This window comes from Palaemon carinicauda, unplaced genomic scaffold, assembly GCF_036898095.1.
Source record: "Palaemon carinicauda isolate YSFRI2023 unplaced genomic scaffold, ASM3689809v2 scaffold377, whole genome shotgun sequence".
Lineage (NCBI taxonomy): Eukaryota > Metazoa > Arthropoda > Malacostraca > Decapoda > Palaemonidae > Palaemon > Palaemon carinicauda.
The window spans coordinates 56878-77500 of record NW_027171449.1 but is presented as its reverse complement, the minus strand read 5'-3'; the positions used below and the strand labels follow the sequence as shown (position 1 = coordinate 77500).

The 20623-nt window shown below is 43.6% G+C and overlaps 1 long non-coding RNA gene across 6 annotated transcripts in view; it reads left to right on the top strand.

Annotated features, from left to right (window-relative positions):
- Nucleotides 1-872: 872 nt before the first annotated feature.
- LOC137636748 (uncharacterized) overlaps nt 873-20623 on the top strand; it is a 32207-nt gene continuing 12456 nt past the window's right edge. For 3 of the 6 annotated variants that reach the window (XR_011043205.1, XR_011043202.1, XR_011043201.1), the window contains exons 1-2: nt 887-1001; nt 7820-7970. This is a non-coding gene — a long non-coding RNA (uncharacterized lncRNA). Of the gene's footprint in view, nt 1002-7819; nt 7971-20623 lie in introns of all 6 variants that reach the window. The other 3 variants (XR_011043204.1, XR_011043203.1, XR_011043206.1) reach the window with 3 other exon arrangements.

Here is a 20623-nt window from a genome sequence, read left to right as displayed (position 1 = left end):
ATAATAGTAACACACATACAGACGCACAAACATACATTGCAACTCTTCTAAAAAGTATATTAACTCTCTCTCTCTCTCTCTCTCTCTCTCTCTCTCTCTCTCTCTCTCTCTATAGAAGCTATAAAATCGGTATTTACTGTAGTAAATGATTTATTGTTAATTTGTTCTCATCATTATTCATTTATTTCTTTTCCTCACTGGGGTATTTTTCCCTATTGGAGCCCTTGGGCTTATAGCATCTTGCTTTCCCAACTAGAGTTGTAGCTTGGCTGATAATAATAATAATAATAATAATAATAATAGTTTTCATTAAGATTATTTTTTATAAACAAGAAATTTAAGCTTAAATTCTAGTAACACAAACACAAACATACATTGCAACTCTTCTAAAAAGTAATATAATATCTCTCTCTCTCTCTCTCTCTCTCTCTCTCTCTCTCTCTCTCTCTCTCTCTCTCTAGAAGCTATAAACTCGGTATTTACTGTGGTAAATATTAAAGATGAGAAGATTTAAGCTTAAATTACCGCCATGGAAAAGTATTGGAACTACCTCTTCGCTTGAAGAGACCGCCATTACCTGATATGGGTATTTATCCCTAGATTTGGGGACTTATCCCTACAATTGGGAATTTATCCTTAGATTTGGGGATTTTTGGATGACTGGTGACGATACTCCGTACACATATCTATGACGAAGAAATAGAGATGAGTAAACCTTTATATTGTTGCAATTAGTTTATTTACAATTACATGAAGCATAGTGAGTAATTTCTGTATTAGAAGAAAATATATTTTTTGGAAATGGGGATTTTTGGGTGGTTTTGGGGATTTTTTAATCACGAGTTTTAGGGATTTTTACACTAACCCATCTGGCAACACTGCCTGTGAGAGACTGCCACCGGCCCACCTGCTCCTTCTGTTAAGCTGTTTTAAAAGTCCTCATCTGCTAAGGACAGTGAGACAAGCGTCAGTGTAAGTGAGATAGTGTCTGCGAATTACAGGTAATTATATATGCCACGTAATTTTGTGGTATTTTCCAAATGAACATGAGTTAAATCGAAGTACTTCAGGGAGTCAATATGGCTGACAGAGTGACAGGTGTCAGTGAGCCGGCAAATATTAAACTGGTCGAACCGGTACTGTTGACTGTGCTATTTGACCGGCATATTTTTGCATATGGATATTATGCCTAAGGTATGAATAGACCCTGTGCAATTGTGTAATGTTTTTGTAATGCAGAAATGTTTGCCGTTGTTCCATAGGCTGTATGGGGTCAGGTGGCCTATAAGTGGCTTTATAGCCTTTTAATACTTGGGTATATAAGTAAATACATAATTAAACGTATAAATTATGAGGATTCTACATATCTTGTTTAGAACATTGAAAATTAGTTGAAAATGAAAATGAACTAAAATAGGTTAAGCCGACTTGGGCTAATCGGTAGAAAATGTGTTCATCCCGTTTTCTATGCTAAGGTAAAATTTATATCCTTTAATTTTAATGATTTGTCATTTAATTTATATGCAAAGAAATTCACTTGTCAAAAAGATGATAGTCTAAGGTGTCAGACCTAACCTGACTTGATTTACCATCTCTTCAATAGCTGTTCCTGGGGGGTTAGTTTGACGCTCATGTTTCTTGACTCGGTTTTAAAATACAATATACAGGTATGTCCATTTTTGTAAGTAAGTGGATTTAATTATAGGAGCTTCATGAAACGAAGAGATGGAATTATGGGTAAAGTTTTACAAGTGTACAGGGTACCATTTCGAACGGAAAATATGTTTTCCTGTAGCAATAAACGTTTCGATCGCAAACAAACAACAACCAGTTTGACGAACTTCAAGTATCCGAACTGGGTGTTGTTACGGTTGAAATGAAGGTGAAAATCGGTTAAATCACATTATTAGAGGAAAATAATGTGTTAAAATGTTTGAATATAATGGCTCTTGTTCCGCCGCCAGAAGACATAAACATCAAGCTCGTAGGTACTGTCAAGCGGTAATGTTGAGCTGAGTACGCTAACATTAGCAATGTTACGCTACATATAATGGTTCTTGTTCCGCCACTGGCTCGCTTCGCTCGCAAGAAAACAAAACATCCAGCTCGTATGTACTGGCAAGCAGTAATGTTGAGCTGCGCATGCTGAAAAAATAGTAAAAGTAACATATTAAAATGAAGTTAATGACGTTTATGACTGGGACGACAAAGCTTGTAGGTCATCAGGGTGTTGTGACTGTGATGACTTAACTTCTATGAATGGGACGTGGAAAGTTGTTGGTTACTGGGGTCTTGTGACTGTGACGTCGGAGGTTGTAGGTCGTTTCGGGGGTGGTCCCCCTGGCTGTTGCTGTATCGGAGACTGGCAATAAGAAAAATGTGCATTAAAGTATGTTCTGGGTAGTAGTGGGTAAAGAAGAAACTGGAAAAATATTGCCTGAAATAATCAGTCTTCATTCCAGGTCTATGGACCCACTCCTTCACTTTTCCGCAGAGCCGTTCTATATTTTGGGTATGAAGGGTTGGGTCTTTGGGGTCAACGAAATGTTCCGAGTGGTTTACAGTTTTGTGCTGGTAACCAATTTCAGAAGGTGTGTTGTAGGCTGACCACTTATCGCTAATCATTAACGCTACGTGGCTTTATATATTGTTGAATTAGAGGAATTAGGGTTGCAGCAGCATGTTTAGTAGAGGGATTTTAAAAACCACATTTTACAGTCGCAAGAACATCACCCAACCGAATGTTTCCTATCTAACCTAACCTAACCAACCGAACCTAAGGTTCTCCTTCTAACCTAACCTAGGAGCCGTATCCTTAGACTGCCGTATTCTTTTCTTGCCTGTCCCAACGTACTGCATTCACCCCTAAGAAATTTCTTACACACGTTCAATACCCCTCAAAGATCTTTATGGCACTTGACGGTCTCCCATGGTTGTATTTTACTTTTCCAGAATGGGATTCGTCTATTTCAACAACTATACCGTCACCACCAGTCGCCTCTTGATTATTGAAAAAGTATTCCGTAACCTGCGAACAGAAACTTGGCCAATCGACGCTGGTTTTAGAGGATTTATCATGATCCCAATGTTTATGTAAGGAATGGTTAACAAATGAAATTATCTTCCATGGGGCGAGGTGACTTTTCTAAAAATGTACCCTTAGATGCCGTAACTGTATATCCACATCGCCGTTTCTTCTTTCTCTTAGCCATCTTAGTTTCACTATTGCAGTAATAGACGTGAATATCTTTCCCGTACGATAGCCACAAACGGCGCTTGGGACACTAAACGCTGGGGTTATTACATAATGAGATTTAGGAAAGTTATCAACATTGGATGACGTATCAAAGAATTCACCGTGAAATTTAGGAAATGCTTTCAAGTACGGAATACTGCAGCCGCTACAAATTTCTATAACTTCCATCGTAGAATACGCAAAAAGACCTCACTTGAACTCACAAAGACCTGACTTGGTCAAAGGTTTCCACGGAAAAGGATTTGATGAGAAGGGTATGGAGAAATCCCTTGAATAGATAAGGGAAGGGATTTGGGAAATATTAACCCCCCTGTGCAAACTTTTCATACATAAGGGTTCGTGATTGGTTAAGGGGAAAAAAACGGAGTCTAGAGAGTAAACATGAATGAGCTAGAATGGGAAACTTATATAGAATAAGTATTTATGTGAAATTTGGGCATGACAAGGTAATAACAAAATATATAAAGGAATAATAGCAAGATAAAATGGAGTGTGTAATGAATATTTAATGGGAATATAAAATGAGGTGATTTTACAAGAGAAAGAATCAAACGTGTAATTTTTGCGTCAAACGTAATATGTATATGTGGGTATTACGTACAAGGAATGGTGTAACTGTACTGGATCAAGTAAAATACTTGAATAAACCGAGTGAGGTAGAATACTTGAATGTGGCGGGTAAAATGACCTGGGAAAATTGGGAGGTGTTATAAGAGAAGAAATGATCCTTTTGGCGGAGGCGGGGTTTATGCGTAGAAGATCGTAAACTGCTCAGTACAAATGAACGAACGAGACCGACTACACCCGACCCGTAGAATGTCAACAAATAAATGAAAAATATACCGTTAGTATACGATATACTGTAGATAATTAGTGTATTTTTTCATCGGTTTACTATACATTCAAGAAGGTAATGTATAGAGAAGAAAAGGCTTGTTTTACGTTTATATACCGTTTCCCCAGTATGTTTTCTCCACCCAAAACCCCCGAGTTCCCGCTAGGGGTCCCCCATTATCGGGGGATATAGATATATATATATATTTCTGAAGCTATTTATTTCCAAGAGGAACGAGTCTTTTTTGAGAGTACAGATCATTTTCTTTAGAAAAAAGTAGTTTTTCCCCCTAGGTTACGGTAACCTGTATTAAACTATAATAAAATAAAATTATGAACTGAAATCTGGTAATGTAGGGGGTTTAGTAACAAGATTTGTCAGCTACAATACGTGGCCGCTTGGCTAACGTGTGGATTGTGGCGCTTATCATTTGCCAGTACAGAGGAGCAAGAAGATGGTAGATAGCGAGTGAGGCGAGCCAGGTTTAAAGGTCGCTCATGAATGGCTGAGGCAAGGGATGGTGGCGTTGCCCCCAGAGACGGACTTGGACAGGTTGAGGGGTCGCCCCTGAACGGCCCCAGAGGCAAGGGATGGTGGCGTGGCCCCCAGAGACGGACTTGGACAGGTTGAGGGGTCGCCCCTGAACGGCCCCAGAGGCAAGGGATGGGGGCGTTGGCCCCCAGAGACGGACTTGGACAGGTTGAGGGGTCGCCCCTGAACGGCCCCAGAGGCAAGGGATGGGGGCGTGGCCCCCAGAGACGGACTTGGACAGGTTGAGGGGTCGCCCCTGAACGGCCCCAGAGGCAAGGGATGGTGGCGTGGCCCCCAGAGACGGACTTGGACAGGTTGAGGGGTCGCCCCTGAACGGCCCCAGAGGCAAGGGATGGGGGCGTTGGCCCCCAGAGACGGACTTGGACAGGTTGAGGGGTCGCCCCTGAACGGCCCCAGAGGCAAGGGATGGGGGCGTTGGCCCCCAGAGACGGACTTGGACAGGTTGAGGGGTCGCCCCTGAACGGCCCCAGAGGCAAGGGATGGGGGCGTTGGCCCCCAGAGACGGACTTGGACAGGTTGAGGGGTCGCCCCTGAACGGCCCCAGAGGCAAGGGATGGGGGCGTTGGCCCCCAGAGACGGACTTGGACAGGTTGAGGGGTCGCCCCTGAACGGCCCCAGAGGCAAGGGATGGGGGCGTTGGCCCCCAGAGACGGACTTGGACAGGTTGAGGGGTCGCCCCTGAACGGCCCCAGAGGCAAGGGATGGGGGCGTTGGCCCCCAGAGACGGACTTGGACAGGTTGAGGGGTCGCCCCTGAACGGCCCCAGAGGCAAGGGATGGGGGCGTTGGCCCCCAGAGACGGACTTGGACAGGTTGAGGGGTCGCCCCTGAACGGCCCCAGAGGCAAGGGATGGGGGCGTTGGCCCCCAGAGACGGACTTGGACAGGTTGAGGGGTCGCCCCTGAACGGCCCCAGAGGCAAGGGATGGGGGCGTTGGCCCCCAGAGACGGACTTGGACAGGTTGAGGGGTCGCCCCTGAACGGCCCCAGAGGCAAGGGATGGGGGCGTTGGCCCCCAGAGACGGACTTGGACAGGTTGAGGGGTCGCCCCTGAACGGCCCCAGAGGCAAGGGATGGGGGCGTGGCCCCCAGAGACGGACTTGGACAGGTTGAGGGGTCGCCCCTGAACGGCCCCAGAGGCAAGGGATGGGGGCGTGGCCCCCAGAGACGGACTTGGACAGGTTGAGGGGTCGCCCCTGAACGGCCCCAGAGGCAAGGGATGGTGGCGTGGCCCCCAGAGACGGACTTGGACAGGTTGAGGGGTCGCCCCTGAACGGCCCCAGAGGCAAGGGATGGTGGCGTGGCCCCCAGAGACGGACTTGGACAGGTCGAGGGGTCGCCCCTGAACGGCCCCAGAGGCAAGGGATGGTGGCGTGGCCCCCTGAGACGGACTTGGACAGGTCGAGGGGTCGCCCCTGAACGGCCCCAGAGGCAAGGGATGGTGGCGTGGCCCCCTGAGACGGACTTGGACAGGTCGAGGGGGTCGCCCCTGAACGGCCCCAGAGGCAAGGGATGGTGGCGTGGCCCCCAGAGACGGACTTGGACAGGTCGAGGGGGTCGCCCCTGAACGGCCCCAGAGGCAAGGGATGGTGGCGTGGCCCCCAGAGACGGACTTGGACAGGTCGAGGGGGTCGCCCATGAACGGCCGAGGCCAGGGATGGGGTCGTGGCCCTAGAGACTTATTATACCAGGGAGGGCCAGGCAATGGATGTTGATGCCTCAGCAGGTGGACCTGTAGGCTCCACCAATCTTAGTTCACAAGGATGGTGAGTTGCAGCTACTAAAGGAACTAAAGAGTTTGAGCGGGACTTGAACTCCAGTCTAGCGATCACCAGTCAATAACGTTACCAAATAGGTCACCACAACCCTGAAAAAAAAAGCAAAGAAATGTTTCGATAAGTGTCAAGTGGGTGTACCACTATAAACATGTTTTTAAATGTGGGAGATGATGGATACGGTTAGGAAGGATTCCCATTTTCTGTGAGCTGGTCTGGTGGCCGAACAATTTGCACTTACAGATTTTGATTTATTTATAATACTAGCAAAATGGCTAGTTTGGTATTTTTACCCCGCCAACGAAGTTGGACGGAGGTTACGTCTTGCAGTCTTACCCCCGTTTGTGCGTTTGTTTGTGAACAGCTTCATGGCCACAAGGTTAATCGTGTAGTTATGAAACCTGCAGGGATCAACTGTTATGTAGAAAGCCAGAAATGATTAAATTCTGGTAGAATGTCCAATTTACGTAATTAGCTGTAAGTTTGGTTATCAGTGTCACAGAGGCTTCAAACTTGGTTCATAAAAAGTGTCTGAAAATCCACACGAATTAATACATGTTAAGGTCAAAGGTCTAGGTCAAGATGGAGCAAGAGGTCGAGATATGAGCTTCCGCAGCGGAGGTCTGCACTTTACTAAGTGCCCTTCTGGTTGTTATTATTATTAGCCAAGCTAGACCCCTAGTTCTGTTTATTGGGGACTGAGGTACAATAACTTGCATATCATTCGATTAATATAAGAAGTCTGTTTCTAAATATAATTTCATTGTTTAATTTTTGGGAGACTGGTTAGGAGTTACTGGGTATGCATAATTTTGCAAGCGCAGCATGTCAAGGTTTATCAAAAAACCAATAGAAGGATTGTAAGTGAACCAGATAATAATGTTCTAATTTCCAGCCACATATCCAACTGATTATCTTGTTTATTATGCATATATGACTATTATTGCTGCAAATCACTCGTTTTGGAAATTTCTCACACCCAGAAACCCTGGTTTCCCCACTGGGGTCCCCCATAATTCTTATAATAGAGAGGTGTGCCCCAATCACGGTTGGAAATGCAAAAGAAAAAAAAAGAATGGAGCGAGGGGAAAAAGTATATAGTTTGGTATTTAGCTAGAAATTAAAGTGTCCTATATTTACCCAGATTTTTTTCTCTTATAGGTTGTATTCGAATGAAGTATTGTATGTGTTTCTCCTTACTGTTTGAGATTTTCTCCCCAGAGCAAATTTATTCAGTACCAAACATTGTGGGAGTAGCCTTGCCATTCACATTTAGTTCTGGTTTCATAGTAAGGACACAGCAAATAATAGACTTTGTTATTCTGATGTTCTAATCAATACAGGTACTTTAATATCATAAAACAAAACAAAAAAAAATAAGAATTGTTTAATAACTGTTATAGTTTTCAGGTTTTTGGTACATGGTACATTTCTCACACCCAAGAACCTCTGGTTTCCCACCGGGGTCCCCCACAAAGCTCGTAATCGGTTGGTGTGCCCCAATCATAATTGGAAACGCAAAAGAGAAAAAAAGGAAGTGTGGAAAAAATTATGGTATGGTATTTGACTAGAAATTAGTGTCGTGTATTTACCCAGATTTTTTTCTCTTACAGGGTGCTCAGTATTTGGATAAAGTATTATATAATTTTTTTTTATTAAATGAGACTTTTCTTGAAATTACTCTTGAAGTAAATATAGCCATCGGTATTATATCGGGGCATAAGGATCAATTTTTAGAGCAGTTGTAGATTGTCTGATACGGGTCGACAAAGATATCCGTTTTATATTGAAGATATGGCCTAACCTAAACCCCCCCCCCTTTTTTTACACTTTGAAATGCATAACTTAGTGTTTAGAAACTCTAACCTTTAATCAAAGGTTTTGTTTGGTACTTGTTCATGAGTGTGTGTGATTTTTCATTGCTCCAATAATAATTGGGTCTCAGAAGTTTTTTTTTTCAGTACCAAACATTCTGGTAGTAGCCTTGTCATTCACATTTAATTCTAGTTTAATATTGGTGAAACAGCAATTAATAGACACTGTCATTACAATGTTCTAGCCAATGTAAATACTGAAAAGGATTTAAGAATCTCTTTATAACAAATGTTGATTAAATGTTTGTCTCATTACTTGGTACAGTAAACTATTGCCAAGACTTAATTGCACTTTGTTGGGCCCGTCGTTGACATTCAAGCGAATAAATCATAGTTGTTCTGTAACTGGAATACAAACCATGCTCTTAATAGGGGTTATACTTTCGGTGGAGCTGAAATGACGAGCCATAAAAATCTAGCGAGGGTTAACTACCCGCACCGCTAGTTGGGGGGGGGGGGGTAGCTTGCTACCACTCCCGTTCACACACCTGTGATTTAGTCACTTTACTTTTGGCTTGGATCGAGAGTGGTTGTTTCCTCTCTCCCTCCTTGCCTATTCTGAACTGCCATTAATTTTTGTTTTTTAACTCGCTTTTTTTTATACTTGTGTATATATATGAAAACATTCTTAAAGTGTGTGTATATTTGTGTAAGAAATGTGATAAGTTTCCTTTTCAGAGTGTGTGATACGTATACGACAACGACACGTGTACATTAGCAAGGCCAGCACAGTTCCACTTCTTGGGGAAGGACCTCTCCCTCTTTGGTCCATCGGTCTTCCTGTCGGCATATAACCGTTAACTCGGCCGCCGCAGGGGAATCGTCATCGCCTGGACGCTCTTCATTCATCTATTGCCTTTTCCTTTTTCTTACGGGAAACATGGATTTCTGTGCGAAGGGAATGTGGCTCTCAGAGATTTGACTACGGTCTTTCTCTTCTCGAGGTCGTTCACCTTTACAACAACATAGTACTATTTGGGGGAAGTTTTCGGTCGCGACTTAAACTGTGACCTGTGTTTGCGACATCCAATAGGCCTAAGCTTATAATATTTGTCTATAGTATTTGTTTTTTTTTTCAGGAAACCTTAGAATTAATAAATTTGTTATATTTTATTTCAGAACTTTGTTTTAATCCGGAAAAAACTTATTATCGGCTGATTAGCACTCTGACTTTAGGCAAGGTTGCCACCTCGCAGTTAAAGTCTAATGGCTAATCTACATGAATAACTCCAGGTCAGTATTAGTTAGGGAATAATACAAATTGTATCTGAATTTGTCATTTTCAGTGACGTGGTTTGTTTTTAGCAGTAGATTTTTTTCTAGTAGTTGTTTTATGAACATAACTGTAGTTGTCCCGATGCAAGATACAAAGTTTCCGCTCTTGAACCTAGCATTGTTATTTCGGTGGAGCTGAAAACTAGTCGAAACAGGTTAACCAGGGTTTAACTATCCAACTAGCAGGGGTGTGTTTACCCACTGCCTCTGCCAGCACTAGTGAATAACCGTCTCTTTTTATTTCTGCTGGGTAAAGTGTAGACGTGTCTCACTCTCCCGTTAGCCTAAACTGGCTGGAGCTAATTTCTTATCTCTTTTTCTGTTTGAAGTGTGACTACCTGTGAGGTCTAACCATGCCACTTTGTCCAGGCCGTGAAGGGCGCCATTGCAGCACCTTCATGTCCTCGGAGGAGACATCCTCACAGTCTCTGCCGTTCGTGCCGAGGTCACTCGTGTTCAAAGGAATCTCTTTGTGTGTATCGTGAGTGGTCGCCCTCCCAATGGGTGAGGTCTGGTAGGCGAAAGAAGTTTAAAATGGATTCTCCACCTTCGAGGTCAGGATGTGTAGGTATATGCAGTACCTTGTGTTCCAATGCATTGTAACCACTGACTACTCTCTCAGGAGTTACTCTAGTTTCAACTTGCGACCAGAAAATGTTTCACCCAACCAGGACTGTTTCCAAGGAAAAGGCGTAAAGCCTCAGGCTGGTAACATGCCCCAGGGTATGTTCCCTGCGCAAAGCAACCTTCCACCGTCTGACCCACAATGCACCAAGAAGAAGGCCGTGTCAGGCCTGGTAAGGACAGGGTAAAGGTCACCATTCGTACTCTGGTCGTTGCCCAGTGTAGACCTAAAGTTGTTCCGTAACTGGAATACAAACCACGCTATCTATTAGGGGTTATACTTTCGGCGGAGCTGAAATGACGAGCCATTAAAATTTACCGAAGGTTAACTACTCACACCACTAAATAGGTGGGGGTAGGGGTGGGGTAGCTTGCTACCACTCCCGTTCACACACCTGTGATTTAGTCACTTTACCTTTGGCTTGGATCGAGAGCTCTTTTAACTTTTTTTCTCTTATACTTGTGTCTATATATGAAAACATTCTTAATGTTTATATATATTTGTGTATAGAAATATGATAAGTTTCCTTTTCAGAGTGTGTGATACGTATACGACAACGACACGTGTACATTAGCAAGGCCAGCACAGTTCCACTTCGTGGGGAAGGACCTCTCCCTCTTTGGTCCATCGGTCTTCCTGTCGGCATATAACCGTTAACTCGGCCGCCGCAGGGGAATCGTCATCGCCTGGACCCTCTTCATTCATCTATTGCCTTTCCCGTTTTCTTACGGGAAACATGGATTTCTGTGCGAAGGGAATGTGGCTCTCAAAGATTTGACTACGGTCTTTCTCTTCTCGAGGTCGTTCACCTTTACAACAACATAGTACTATTGGGAGAAGTTTTCGGTCGCGACTTAAACTGTGACCTGTGTTTGCGACATCCAATAGGCCTACGCATATAATATTTGTCTGTAGTATTTGTGTTTTTTTTTTCAGGAAACCTTAGAATTAATGAATTTGTTAAATTTTATTTCAGAACTTTGTTTTAATCCGGAAAAAACTTATTATCGGCTGATTAGCACTCTGACTTTAGGCAAGGTTGCCACCTCGCAGTTAAAGTCTAATGGCTAATCTACATGAATAACTCCAGGTCAGTATTAGTTAGGGAATAATACAAATTGTATCTGAATTTGTCATTTTCAGTGACGTGGTTTGTTTTTAGCAGTAGATTTTTTTTCTATTACGTGTTTTATGAAAATAACTGTAGTTGTCCCGATGCAAGATACAAACTAGCAGGGGTGTGTTTACCCACTGCCTCTGCCAGCACTAGTGAATAACCGTCTCTTTTTATTTCTGCTGGGTAAAGTGTAGACGTGTCTCACTCTCCCGTTAGCCTAAACTGGCTGGAACTAATTTCTTTTCTCTTTTTCTGTTTGAGGTGTGACTACCTGTGAGGTCTAACCATGCCACTTTGTCCAGGCCGTGAAGGGCGCCATTGCAGCACCTTCATGTCCTCGGAGGAGACATCCTCACAGTCTCTGCCGTTCGTGCCGAGGTCACTCGTGTTCGAAGGAATCTCCTCGTGTGTATCGTGAGTGGTCGCCCTCCCAATGGGTGAGGTCTGGTAGGCGAAAGAAGTTTAAAATGGATTCTCCACCTTCGAGGTCAGGATGTGTAGGTATATGCAGTACCTTGTGTTCCAATGCATTGTAACCACTGACTACTCTCTCAGGAGTTACTCTAGTTTCAACTTGCGACCAGAAAATGTTTCACCCAACCAGGACTGCTTTCCAAGGAAAAGGCGTAAAGCCTCAGGCTGGTAACATGCCCCAGGGTATGTTCCCTGCGCAAAGCAACCTTCCACCGTCTTTGACCCACAATGCACCAAGAAGAAGGCCGTGTCAGGCCTGGTAAGGACAGTGTAAAGGTCACCATTCGTACTCTGGTCGTTGCCCAGTGTAGACCTAAAGTTGTTCCGTAACTGGAATACAAACCACGCTATTTATTAGGGGTTATACTTTCGGCGGAGCTGAAATGACGAGCCATTAAAATTTACCGAAGGTTAACTACCCACACCACTAAATAGGTGGGGGTAGGGGTGGGGTAGCTTGCTACCACTCCCGTTCACACACCTGTGATTTAGTCAATTTACCTTTGGCTTGGATCGAGAGCTCTTTTAACTTTTTTTCTCTTGTACTTGTGTCTATATATGAAAACATTCTTAATGTTTATATATATTTGTGTATAGAAATATGATAAGTTTCCTTTTCAGAGTGTGTGATACGTATACGACAACGACACGTGTACATTAGCAAGGCCAGCACAGTTCCACTTCGTGGGGAAGGACCTCTCCCTCTTTGGTCCATCGGTCTTCCTGTCGGCATATAACCGTTAACTCGGCCGCCGCAGGGGAATCGTCATCGCCTGGACCCTCTTCATTCATCTATTGCCTTTTCCGTTTTCTTACGGGAAACATGGATTTCTGTGCGAAGGGAATGTGGCTCTCAAAGATTTGACTACGGTCTTTCTCTTCTCGAGGTCGTTCACCTTTACAACAACATAGTACTATTGGGAGAAGTTTTCGGTCGCGACTTAAACTGTGACCTGTGTTTGCGACATCCAATAGGCCTACGCATATAATATTTGTCTGTAGTATTTGTGTTTTTTTTTTTTCAGGAAACCTTAGAATTGATTAATTTGTTACATTTTATTTCAGAACTTTATTTTAATCTGGAAAAAACTTATCGGCTGATTAGCACTCTGACTTTAGGCAAGGTTGCCACCTCGCAGTTAAAGTCTAATGGCTAATTCACATGAATAACTCCAGGTCTTTATTAGTTAAGGAAAAATACAAATTATCTCTGAATTTGTCATTTTCAGTGACATGGTTTGTTTTTAGCAGTAGATTTTTTTCTAGTAGTTGTTTTATGAACATAACTGTAGTTGTCCCGATGCAAGATACAAAGTTTCCGCTCTTGAACCTAGCATTGTTATTTCGGTGGAGCTGAAAACTAGTCGAAACAGGTTAACCAGGGTTTAACTATCCAACTAGCAGGGGTGTGTTTACCCACTGCCTCTGCCAGCACTAGTGAATAACCGTCTCTTTTTATTTCTGCTGGGTAAAGTGTAGACGTGTCTCACTCTCCCGTTAGCCTAAACTGGCTGGAGCTAATTTCTTATCTCTTTTTCTGTTTGAAGTGTGACTACCTGTGAGGTCTAACCATGCCACTTTGTCCAGGCCGTGAAGGGCGCCATTGCAGCACCTTCATGTCCTCGGAGGAGACATCCTCACAGTCTCTGCCGTTCGTGCCGAGGTCACTCGTGTTCAAAGGAATCTCTTTGTGTGTATCGTGAGTGGTCGCCCTCCCAATGGGTGAGGTCTGGTAGGCGAAAGAAGTTTAAAATGGATTCTCCACCTTCGAGGTCAGGATGTGTAGGTATATGCAGTACCTTGTGTTCCAATGCATTGTAACCACTGACTACTCTCAGGAGTTACTCTAGTTTCAACTTGCGACCAGAAAATGTTTCACCCAACCAGGACTGTTTCCAAGGAAAAGGCGTAAAGCCTCAGGCTGGTAACATGCCCCAGGGTATGTTCCCTGCGCAAAGCAACCTTCCACCGTCTGACCCACAATGCACCAAGAAGAAGGCCGTGTCAGGCCTGGTAAGGACAGGGTAAAGGTCACCATTCGTACTCTGGTCGTTGCCCAGTGTAGACCTAAAGTTGTTCCGTAACTGGAATACAAACCACGCTATCTATTAGGGGTTATACTTTCGGCGGAGCTGAAATGACGAGCCATTAAAATTTACCGAAGGTTAACTACTCACACCACTAAATAGGTGGGGGTAGGGGTGGGGTAGCTTGCTACCACTCCCGTTCACACACCTGTGATTTAGTCACTTTACCTTTGGCTTGGATCGAGAGCTCTTTTAACTTTTTTTCTCTTATACTTGTGTCTATATATGAAAACATTCTTAATGTTTATATATATTTGTGTATAGAAATATGATGAGTTTCCTTTTCAGAGTGTGTGATACGTATACGACAACGACACGTGTACATTAGCAAGGCCAGCACAGTTCCACTTCGTGGGGAAGGACCTCTCCCTCTTTGGTCCATCGGTCTTCCTGTCGGCATATAACCGTTAACTCGGCCGCCGCAGGGGAATCGTCATCGCCTGGACCCTCTTCATTCATCTATTGCCTTTTCCGTTTTCTTACGGGAAACATGGATTTCTGTGCGAAGGGAATGTGGCTCTCAAAGATTTGACTACGGTCTTTCTCTTCTCGAGGTCGTTCACCTTTACAACAACATAGTACTATTGGGAGAAGTTTTCGGTCGCGACTTAAACTGTGACCTGTGTTTACGACATCCAATAGGCCTACGCATATAATATTTGTCTGTAGTATTTGTGTTTTTTTTTCAGGAAACCTTAGAATTAATGAATTTGTTACATTTTATTTCAGAACTTTGTTTTAATCCGGAAAAAACTTATTATCGGCTGATTAGCACTCTGACTTTAGGCAAGGTTGCCACCTCGCAGTTAAAGTCTAATGGCTAATCTACATGAATAACTCCAGGTCAGTATTAGTTAGGGAATAATACAAATTGTATCTGAATTTGTCATTTTCAGTGACGTGGTTTGTTTTTAGCAGTAGATTTTTTTTCTATTACGTGTTTTATGAAAATAACTGTAGTTGTCCCGATGCAAGATACAAACTAGCAGGGGTGTGTTTACCCACTGCCTCTGCCAGCACTAGTGAATAACCGTCTCTTTTTATTTCTGCTGGGTAAAGTGTAGACGTGTCTCACTCTCCCGTTAGCCTAAACTGGCTGGAACTAATTTCTTTTCTCTTTTTCTGTTTGAGGTGTGACTACCTGTGAGGTCTAACCATGCCACTTTGTCCAGGCCGTGAAGGGCGCCATTGCAGCACCTTCATGTCCTCGGAGGAGACATCCTCACAGTCTCTGCCGTTCGTGCCGAGGTCACTCGTGTTCGAAGGAATCTCCTCGTGTGTATCGTGAGTGGTCGCCCTCCCAATGGGTGAGGTCTGGTAGGCGAAAGAAGTTTAAAATGGATTCTCCACCTTCGAGGTCAGGATGTGTAGGTATATGCAGTACCTTGTGTTCCAATGCATTGTAACCACTGACTACTCTCTCAGGAGTTACTCTAGTTTCAACTTGCGACCAGAAAATGTTTCACCCAACCAGGACTGCTTTCCAAGGAAAAGGCGTAAAGCCTCAGGCTGGTAACATGCCCCAGGGTATGTTCCCTGCGCAAAGCAACCTTCCACCGTCTTTGACCCACAATGCACCAAGAAGAAGGCCGTGTCAGGCCTGGTAAGGACAGGTTAAAGGTCACCATTCGTACTCTGGTCGTTGCCCAGTGTAGACCTAAAGTTGTTCCGTAACTGGAATACAAACCACGCTATTTATTAGGGGTTATACTTTCGGCGGAGCTGAAATGACGAGCCATTAAAATTTACCGAAGGTTAACTACTCACACCACTAAATAGGTGGGGGTAGGGGTGGGGTAGCTTGCTACCACTCCCGTTCACACACCTGTGATTTAGTCACTTTACCTTTGGCTTGGATCGAGAGCTCTTTTAACTTTTTTTCTCTTATACTTGTGTCTATACAGTATATGAAAACATTCTTAATGTTTATATATATTTGTGTATAGAAATATGATAAGTTTCCTTTTCAGAGTGTGTGATACGTATACGACAACGACACGTGTACATTAGCAAGGCCAGCACAGTTCCACTTCGTGGGGAAGGACCTCTCCCTCTTTGGTCCATCGGTCTTCCTGTCGGCATATAACCGTTAACTCGGCCGCCGCAGGGGAATCGTCATCGCCTGGACCCTCTTCATTCATCTATTGCCTTTTCCGTTTTCTTACGGGAAACATGGATTTCTGTGCGAAGGGAATGTGGCTCTCAAAGATTTGACTACGGTCTTTCTCTTCTCGAGGTCGTTCACCTTTACAACAACATAGTACTATTGGGAGAAGTTTTCGGTCGCGACTTAAACTGTGACCTGTGTTTGCGACATCCAATAGGCCTACGCATATAATATTTGTCTGTAGTATTTGTGTTTTTTTTTTTTCAGGAAACCTTAGAATTGATTAATTTGTTACATTTTATTTCAGAACTTTATTTTAATCTGGAAAAAACTTATCGGCTGATTAGCACTCTGACTTTAGGCAAGGTTGCCACCTCGCAGTTAAAGTCTAATGGCTAATTCACATGAATAACTCCAGGTCTTTATTAGTTAAGGAAAAATACAAATTATATCTGAATTTGTCATTTTCAGTGACGTGGTTTGTTTTTAGCAGTAGATTTTTTTCTAGTAGTTGTTTTATGAACATAACTGTAGTTGTCCCGATGCAAGATACAAAGTTTCCGCTCTTGAACCTAGCATTGTTATTTCGGTGGAGCTGAAAACTAGTCGAAACAGGTTAACCAGGGTTTAACTATCCAACTAGCAGGGGTGTGTTTACCCACTGCCTCTGCCAGCACTAGTGAATAACCGTCTCTTTTTATTTCTGCTGGGTAAAGTGTAGACGTGTCTCACTCTCCCGTTAGCCTAAACTGGCTGGAGCTAATTTCTTATCTCTTTTTCTGTTTGAAGTGTGACTACCTGTGAGGTCTAACCATGCCACTTTGTCCAGGCCGTGAAGGGCGCCATTGCAGCACCTTCATGTCCTCGGAGGAGACATCCTCACAGTCTCTGCCGTTCGTGCCGAGGTCACTCGTGTTCAAAGGAATCTCTTTGTGTGTATCGTGAGTGGTCGCCCTCCCAATGGGTGAGGTCTGGTAGGCGAAAGAAGTTTAAAATGGATTCTCCACCTTCGAGGTCAGGATGTGTAGGTATATGCAGTACCTTGTGTTCCAATGCATTGTAACCACTGACTACTCTCTCAGGAGTTACTCTAGTTTCAACTTGCGACCAGAAAATGTTTCACCCAACCAGGACTGTTTCCAAGGAAAAGGCGTAAAGCCTCAGGCTGGTAACATGCCCCAGGGTATGTTCCCTGCGCAAAGCAACCTTCCACCGTCTTTGACCCACAATGCACCAAGAAGAAGGCCGTGTCAGGCCTGGTAAGGACAGGGTAAAGGTCACCATTCGTACTCTGGTCGTTGCCCAGTGTAGACCTAAAGTTGTTCCGTAACTGGAATACAAACCACGCTATTTATTAGGGGTTATACTTTCGGCGGAGCTGAAATGACGAGCCATTAAAATTTACCGAAGGTTAACTACTCACACCACTAAATAGGTGGGGGTAGGGGTGGGGTAGCTTGCTACCACTCCCGTTCACACACCTGTGATTTAGTCACTTTACCTTTGGCTTGGATCGAGAGCTCTTTTAACTTTTTTTCTCTCATACTTGTGTCTATACAGTGATACCTCGGTAGTCGAACGACTCTATACTCGAACAATTCGGAGTTCGACCAAAATTTTCGAGAAATTTTTGCTGCGGTGCTCGACCAAAAATTCGGTACTCGACCAGCCGAACACGTGACGACCGCATGGGCTTTGTGATGATCGCGCCATCTCGGCCACTCTCGCTTGTTCGGGAAGCATCAGTTCTCTCGAGAGCGTCACTCAGACAACGCGCGATCAGCATTCGTTGTGATTTAGTGATTTTCAGTGCTTTTAATTGCTTTTTTAGCTTTCATAATGAGTCCCAAGAAAGTAATGAGTGTTAAGGGGAAGGAGAAGAGGAAAACAGTGCGAACAACGATCGAGTTGAAGAAGGAAATTATAGCGAAATATGAGAATGGTGTACGAGTGTCCGATTTAGCGGTAGAATACGGAATGGCGAAGTCGACCATTTCTACGTTTTTAAAGCATAAAGAAATGATTAAGAAGGCGAATGTTGCAACGGGAGTTACGGCGGTAACTAAGCAAAGGCCACAAGTGATTGAGGAGATGGAAAAGTTGCTTTTAATATTTATTAAAGAAAAACAGTTGGCCGGGGAAAGTGTTAGTGAAGCGTTCATTTGTGAAAAAGCGTTGCATATCTATGAAGAATTAGTGAAGAAAAGTCCGAGTACCAGTGAAAGTGATTCATTTACATTTAAAGCGAGCAGGGGTTGGTTTGAAAAGTTTCGTAATAGAACAGGTATTCATCGTGTTACTAGGCATGGGGAGGCAGCTATGTATGTTCACTACAGTACAGAAAATGGTTTAAAATTGTTTTATTTTAGTACAGTAAATGGTTTAAAATTGTTTTATAGGATTTTCTGACCAATTTCATACACATTTAGATAATTATTGTTGTTTAGGTACACGTTTTATTAATATTTTGGGCCTGTTCGAGTGCTTGGGAACGGAATAGAATATATACCATTATTTCTTATGGGGAAAAAAAATTCGGTACTCGAACAAATCGGAGGTCGAACACGGATCTCGAACGGATTATGGTCGAGTACCGAGGTATCACTGTATATGAAAACATTCTTAATGTTTATATATATTTGTGTATAGAAATATGATAAGTTTCCTTTTCAGAGTGTGTGATACGTATACGACAACGACACGTGTACATTAGCAAGGCCAGCACAGTTCCACTTCGTGGGGAAGGACCTCTCCCTCTTTGGTCCATCGGTCTTCCTGTCGGCATATAACCGTTAACTCGGCCGCCGCAGGGGAATCGTCATCGCCTGGACCCTCTTCATTCATCTATTGCCTTTTCCGTTTTCTTACGGGAAACATGGATTTCTGTGCGAAGGGAATGTGGCTCTCAAAGATTTGACTACGGTCTTTCTCTTCTCGAGGTCGTTCACCTTTACAACAACATAGTACTATTGGGAGAAGTTTTCGGTCGCGACTTAAACTGTGACCTGTGTTTGCGACATCCAATAGGCCTACGCATATAATATTTGTCTGTAGTATTTGTGTTTTTTTTTTCAGGAAACCTTAGAATTGATTAATTTGTTACATTTTATTTCAGAACTTTATTTTAATCTGGAAAAAACTTATCGGCTGATTAGCACTCTGACTTTAGGCAAGGTTGCCACCTCGCAGTTAAAGTCTAATGGCTAATCTACATGAATAACTCCAGGTCAGTATTAGTTAGGGAATAATACAAATTGTATCTGAATTTGTCATTTTCAGTGACGTGGTTTGTTTTTAGCAGTAGATTTTTTTCTAGTAGTTGTTTTATGAACATAACTGTAGTTGTCCCGATGCAAGATACAAAGTTTTTCTTGAACCTAGCATTGTTATTTCGGTGGAGCTGAAAACTAGTCGAAACAGGTTAACCAGGGTTTAACTATCCAACTAGCAGGGGTGTGTTTACCCACTGCCTCTGCCAGCACTAGTGAATAACCGTCTCTTTTTATTTCTGCTGGGTAAAGTGTAGACGTGTCTCACTCTCCCGTTAGCCTAAACTGGCTGGAGCTAATTTCTTATCTCTTTTTCTGTTTGAAGTGTGACTACCTGTGAGGTCTAACCATGCCACTTTGTCCAGGCCGTGAAGGGCGCCATTGCAGCACCTTCATGTCCTCGGAGGAGACATCCTCACAGTCTCTGCCGTTCGTGCCGAGGTCACTCGTGTTCAAAGGAATCTCTTTGTGTGTATCGTGAGTGGTCGCCCTCCCAATGGGTGAGGTCTGGTAGGCGAAAGAAGTTTAAAATGGATTCTCCACCTTCGAGGTCAGGATGTGTAGGTATATGCAGTACCTTGTGTTCCAATGCATTGTAATCACTGACTACTCTCTCAGGAGTTACTCTAGTTTCAACTTGCGACCAGAAAATGTTTCACCCAACCAGGACTGTTTCCAAGGAAAAGGCGTAAAGCCTCAGGCTGGTAACATGCCCCAGGGTATGTTCCCTGCGCAAAGCAACCTTCCACCGTCTTTGACCCACAATGCACCAAGAAGAAGGCCGTGTCAGGCCTGGTAAGGACAGGGTAAAGGTCACCATTCGTACTTTGGTCGTTGCCCAGTGTAGACCTAAAGTTGTTCCGTAACTGGAATACAAACCACGCTATTTATTAGGGGTTATACTTTCGGCGGAGCTGAAATGACGAGCCATTAAAATTTACCGAAGGTTAACTACCCACACCACTAAATAGGTGGGGGTAGGGATGGGGTAGCTTGCTACCACTCCCGTTCACACACCTGTGATTTAGTCACTTTACCTTTGGCTTGGATCGAGAGCTCTTTTAACTTTTTTTCTCTTATACTTGTGTCTATACAGTATATGAAAACATTCTTAATGTTTATATATATTTGTGTATAGAAATATGATAAGTTTCCTTTTCAGAGTGTGTGATACGTATACGACAACGACACGTGTACATTAGCAAGGCCAGCACAGTTCCACTTCGTGGGGAAGGACCTCTCCCTCTTTGGTCCATCGGTCTTCCTGTCGGCATATAACCGTTAACTCGGCCGCCGCAGGGGAATCGTCATCGCCTGGACCCTCTTCATTCATCTATTGCCTTTTCCGTTTTCTTACGGGAAACATGGATTTCTGTGCG